Raw genomic sequence first — 6171 nt, 5'->3', positions numbered from 1 at the left:
GGTAGCTTATGATTCAGGCAAATGCTGCCCGTTTCCCATCTCCAACTAATATACCGAACCATTTTGTAAGCTACGATGATTGTGCGCTTGTGGCAACGACCCTAGCCTGCTAGCTACCCAACTATAGATCTCCAACCAAAACAAATGTCGTACCACTAAAAATTTAAATAGTGTCGGTTGTCATGGTAATGCAGGCCATTGCATAGAGCTTTAATCTGAACAGGATTAGTGCCTTCTTGCACACACAAGTATAGCGATGGCAATGTCCTCTTCTTTCTCAGTGCTGTTGCTCCTGTGCCTGGGGGCGGCCACCTCGGCTTGGCCGCAGCTTTCGCCTCAGTTCTACGCCAAGTCATGCCCCAGGGCGCTGGCAACCATCAAGACAAGAGTGCCGTGACCTCTGCCGTGAGGAGTGAGCCCCGCATGGGAGCGTCGTTGCTTCGACTGATATAGTGATCAAGCAAGGTAGGTTGAGTACATTTTAGCCCAAACCACGTCTCCTCCCGTGTCGCCCCCTGCGCGGCGACCGGGGGGAACCCTAGCGCCCCCGCGTCCTCGCCCCTCCCCCGACATCTCATCCTCGCCGCCGCCGGGGCACGCAGCCGGGCAAAGCCCGGTCCGCGTCGGCGGCGGCGGGATCTCTTCTCCCACGGCTCGCTGGATCTGGTGCGGACGGATCGCGGTGGCGGTTGGCGGCGCGGGCTTGGGGACGACGGCAGTTTCCCCTGGTGTGCGTGGGAGTCCGCTCGGAGCGTGCGGCGGCGGCCCTCGGCAAGCGGTGGCGGCCGCTGGGCTCTGGGCTCTGGGCGGCGCTCCGGCGTGTGCAGGCGGCGGCGGTCCCTGTGCGCGGTTGGCGGCTCCGTCTCTGACCCGGACGGCGCGAGGGATGGCGGCAGCCCGGCGTGGCCGGCGATCTGGATGCGGTGGTGCCGGTGGCTCGCTGATCAGCCGGTGCTCCAGGGTTCTGCCTGGTGGTGCTAATGGTGACGGAGGCCCATGCACGAGAGTTCGATCCCTTCGAACTGATTTGGGTGAAAACTTGCCTTCGTGTCTGCTAAGGCCAGCGGTGGCGGCGCTATCTGCGACGTTTCCTTCTTGAAGGCATCGCCGTGAAGAAGTTCAAGGCCTCTCTCTGCTACCTCAGGGGGAAACCCTAGATTGGATGATCGGATGATGGCGGCGCTCTGGTGTCGTTCCTCCCTTGCGGGCGTCATTCTTGGAGGTACACACGTGATCGAGGGACCAGAGGACGGATTCTTTGGTGGAGCGGTGCTTCACCCTACACACTGATGGCGACGGATCTTGACGGCGTGGCGCAGTGCAGATTCGGAGTTCGCTGTGGGAGGATGGACTCGCGCAGGAGGACGACGCTGTCGGGCGTCGTGGTGGCGTCGATGGCAGAGAGACCTGACACGATACATGCAACAGTACATCTTTGAAGATGGATTGATAGCAGGTGGCTGCGGCAGCCTCATACCTGGCAGGCGTCCTGATTGAGGAGTGCGCCGGACTGGTAGGTGTCCCATACCCGGCAGGCGTCCTGGTTGGGACCTCAGGTCTTAGATGTTTAGGTTTGGCTACGATGTGTGTTTGGTATTAGGCCCAGACTATCTACGTCCCTTCATCAATTGGATAGGTGTAGCGACAGCTGTTGCTTAGACGGTGGCTTTAGTCTTGCTGTTATATGGCTTTGTAAGGTCTTGTGAGAATAATTAATAAAGTGGCCATATGTATCGCCCAGATACAGAGACCGGGAGTCATCCTTCTTTTTTTTTTAAAACGACTGCTTTGTCCAAGCAAGTCCCTCTCACTCATCGTCTCCCTTTACTTACTACCGGTAATACTATAGTTTCTATTGCACACATTAGTACTAGTATATACTCCTTCCGTCCCAGAATTCTTGTCTTACATTTGTCTAGATACGAATGTATCTAATACTAAAATATGACTTGATACATTCATATTTTAACAAATTTAAGACAAAAATTTTGGAAAGAAGGGAGTACTTAATTTAGTAGGTCTCCTAGTCCTAGATCGACCAGTTAATCACACTGTCTTCAAAGTCATTGCGGTATGAAAAAGCTAATGGAATGGAACACTACTACATATATTATGTAGGAGTACCTAACTACATAGTTGACCCTAGTCCATGCATGCATTCTAATTAATGTGACTTGCCATGCAAAATAAATAAATCAATCTTACTTATCAACTATTTTTTACAGTGACTTCTCAGACCATGCTTGGATCCAAGGGACTATTTTTAGTCTGACTAAAACTAGTCTTTTTTAGAGGCTAAAGTTCCATTCACACCTGACTAAAGAGAGGCTAGAACTAGTCTTGAGACTAAAAATTTTTAGTCAAGGGAACCCTACTAAAATGTAGATTAGTCCTCTCTCTCCTCATTTAACTCCTTTCCTTTAACACATGCAAGTTTGGGATTGGAGGGTTTGGAGAATAATAAATGCTCATTAACTCATTTTAGTCTATTTAGTATTTGTATCCAAGCATGGGTGAGGCTAGCAAGTTTTAGTCCCACTACTTTTAGTCATGGGACTAAAACGTATCCAAGCACCCTCTCAATTCTTGAGTTCAAATCAACTATAACAGAATTATATTGTACTACTAGTGAATTTATCTTGATGGAAATAATTTCTTACATGTGTGACGACTAACGATGCATCAGGGCTGCGACGCGTCCGTACTGCTGAGCGACACGACCACCTTCACGGGCGAGCAGAGGGCAGCCCCGAACAACAATTCCATTCGAGGCATGAACGTCACCGACAACATCAAGGCGCAGGTCGAGGCCGTGTGCAGGTAGACCGTCTCCTGCGCTGACATCCTCGCCGTCGCCGCCCGCGACTCCGTCGTCGCCGTAAGATCGATTTGGCGCCATGCCTGTCAATTTGCTGAACGCACGCGACAGTAAAATAAGAAACTTAGTTCTTTATTAATTGCTTGCAGCTAGGAGGGCCTTCGTGGACCGTTCCTCTGGGAAGGAGGGACTCAACGACGGCGAGCCTCTCGCTGGCCAACAACGACCTGCCTGCACCGTCCTTCGACGTCGCCAACCTCACCGCCAACTTCGCCGCTAAGGGGCTCAGCGTGACCGACATGGTCGCCCTCTCTGGCGGCCACACCATTGGACAATCGCAGTGCCGGTTTTTCAGGAGCAAGCTCTACAACGAGACCAACATCGACACGGCCTTCGCGACATCTCTCAAGGCCAACTGCCCCCGACCGACCTGCTCCGGCGACAACAGCCTGACGCCTCTGGACACGAAGACGCCCAACGGGTTCGACAACGCATACTACAGCAACTTGATGTCCTAGAAAGGGCTCTTGCACTCCGACCAGGTGCTCATCAACGACGGACGCACCGCCGGCCTGGTTCGGGCGTACTCGTCGGCGTCGGTGCAGTTCAATAGGGACTTCACGGCGGCCATGGTGAGGATGGGGAACATCAGCCCGCTCACCGGGGCGCAGGGGCAGATCAGGCTTAGCTGCTCCCGGGTGAACTAAGCAACTGATCATAGCCCTAGGTCTGGCCGTACTTGGTTATACCTGGCAATGGTGGCGTTTTTACGCAATTACCCAGTTGATGACATTGCTTGAACTTTGCTCGGGCATGAACTTCAGGGTGAAAACTCACGATCTAGCCTTCAGTGGTTGGATCCGACGATGACAATGCTTACGTGTCAGTGTCGTTCCCTACTTGAAGGTATTGTTTTTGAAGAACCTTTATCATAGTCCTCGTGTTGTCAAGAGATAGTTGGTGCCGATTGTCAGTTTTGTATATCGTTGATCGCTGCTTGATCGCTTTGGTTATTTTCCTTTTCCTTTTCTCCTTCCGCTAAGGCATAGTTTTGTATAGTGTGCATCTAAGCTTGCAGAGGCTGGGTGTTCGCTCATTGTGTTCGTGTCTGCTATATGCTTCGTTATGAGTAAATAAAAACATGTTTTGTAGAGAAAAAAAGGCTTTCTACTCTCTTCATCGGGCAAAATTACCACATACAGTATCATTACATCTGTTGGCATGTGCCGTCGTGGCTTCTCCGGCTGTTTTCTTCTTCGCAGTTTCGGGTTCCATGTCGGTGGCCAGGTTAGCTGGTGGTGCCCATGTCATATGGGTTGACTTGTATCAGTTTTAGCCTGGTTTTTCGCCAATTAACCGGGCAATTTTCTTCTTCTTAATCAATGAAAATGGCAAGTCTTTTGCCTCGTTTCAAAAAAAATAAAATTACCACACAACTTTCTTTCTTTTTTTTCTTCTTCTGCGGGAACACTTACCACAAAGTGTGGGGCTCTCACGGACGACCCAGCGACCCGGTTTGAATTCCTGAGTTGCTTCCAAAAGCGGCGGCAACTTGGCGGCCTCACTAGTCGATCGGGGTGGAGCGCCACGCTCCCCCAGTACCCCTGAAATCGACGTGTGCCCAACCCACGCATGCACGCTTCACCGGTAGTGCCACACACACTAGCTACTTCTCCTTCCATTCGTAGATAGCTGCAGTTTTCCGGCGTGAATGGCGAGAGATCCTTGGATTGGACCCATACGGCTCAGACAGGATCATGGGACGTCGCTCGCCGCCTTCCGCGCTCCGTTGGAACAGAGAGCTCCCCGACGACGCCGTAGCCCTCGCACGCACGGAAAATTCAGTCGGAAGCTGCTGACTGGTATCGGATGAAGCTACTGGTATCATAAGAAAATCCAAATACGTACCGGACTGGGAGCACGAAATACAAATAGGTCTACAGTGCTGCTGCAAGAGGTTTCTGGATTTTCGGGGCTGATGAAATGTTGAACACTCATGTGTTTCAGGGTCGGTTATTTCCACGCGAATCGGCCGACTGACAGATACCCGAATGCAGAATAGTTAACCTACCAAGTGGCCAGCATCATCCATCGTACATGCCAAGTAGTAGACGATGGATGACCCATTTTTCGTTGCTGCGCGCGACGTCACTGCCGCACTCACTCACTATCCACCAGTCACCGGAGGATCATTCTATTTTTGACAAGATCTGGCCCTTTTCGCGTCATGCCAACCGGGCCCGTCGTCGTCGGTCGGCGCTGCTTCTGTCCGCTCCCGTGGAAAATTTGAAGAACCCAACGAGCAGCGCCGCCTGCTGAAAACGATCGGATTATGGGGTTCCATGCATGCATGTTTGGTGCGGGGTCGGCGTCGCCGTTGTTGAACGGATGGATTGGTTTGCAGAGTTTGCATTTGCAAACTGTCAAATGGGGTACAGGCCAGCTGTGGTGATGGAGCCATCTTTATCTTCAAGTAGAGAATCTGGCATCATGGCCATCTCTAACTTACAAAGTTCTTAAATGCTGGGACTGTTCACTAACCCTCGCTTGAATACCATTAGCAGTTGGAGGTAGATGTCTGACAGCACACTGGCTGCTTGTTATGTACTCCCTTTGTTTACATTAGTTGTGGCTGATTTAGTTGAACTTTATACATGAAAAGGTGTGGTAGCTCCCGGGGTCGGGGCACCCTGTTATCCTATCCATCCGACCTCGCTGAGATTCGTGTGTCCTTCTGTCAAACTGCAGAGCTTCTGCATGCTTACCAGTCCATTTGACTGTTCTAATGGTGTAGCTACTAGGGATTAGTAGGCTATAGGCAGCAGCCGTCTCGTGGGGCAGCTGGAGCAGCCTAGTGCTAAAACGAGTTGTCATAGGGCATGCAGACGGCGTGCCATGCAAGGCTAAATTTCGTGTTTTGACCATTTTCTAAAACCTATTCCAGATCTGACCCTAGTTTGAAATTATTTCGAGATCTGACCCTTTGCTACCGCCAGAGACCATGGCGGTAGGGTATAACAGCCTACCGCCAAATACACTGGCGGTAGGGTTGCATGCCCTACCATCAAAAACCTCCTATGTATTGAACACAGTGCTCGTGCCTACCGCCAAGCACCTTGGTGGTATGGTTGTGCAGGCTACCGCCAAGCACCTTGGCTGTAGGGTTGGCGGTAGCGATGTTTCCTACCGCCAAAATCCCTGACGGTAGGCTGTTAGACCCTACTGCCATGGACTCTAGCGGTAGCAAAGGGATCAGATCTCGAAATTTTTCAACCTGGGGCCAGATCTCGAATAGGTTTCAGAAAATGGTCAAAACACGAAATTTAGCCGCCATGCAACAATATCAGTCGTGT

At 51.4% G+C, this 6171-nt stretch overlaps 1 pseudogene; it reads left to right on the top strand.

The window, feature by feature from the left end:
* Positions 1 to 256: 256 nt before the first annotated feature.
* Positions 257 to 3677, top strand: LOC119367282 (annotated as a pseudogene).
* The last annotated feature ends 2494 nt before the right edge of the window (positions 3678 to 6171 follow it).

This window comes from Triticum dicoccoides, chromosome 2B (genome assembly GCF_002162155.2).
Source record: "Triticum dicoccoides isolate Atlit2015 ecotype Zavitan chromosome 2B, WEW_v2.0, whole genome shotgun sequence".
NCBI classification, from domain to species: domain Eukaryota; kingdom Viridiplantae; phylum Streptophyta; class Magnoliopsida; order Poales; family Poaceae; genus Triticum; species Triticum dicoccoides.
The sequence above is the reverse complement of the archived record's forward strand: the minus strand, read 5'-3'. Positions and strand labels throughout refer to the sequence as shown.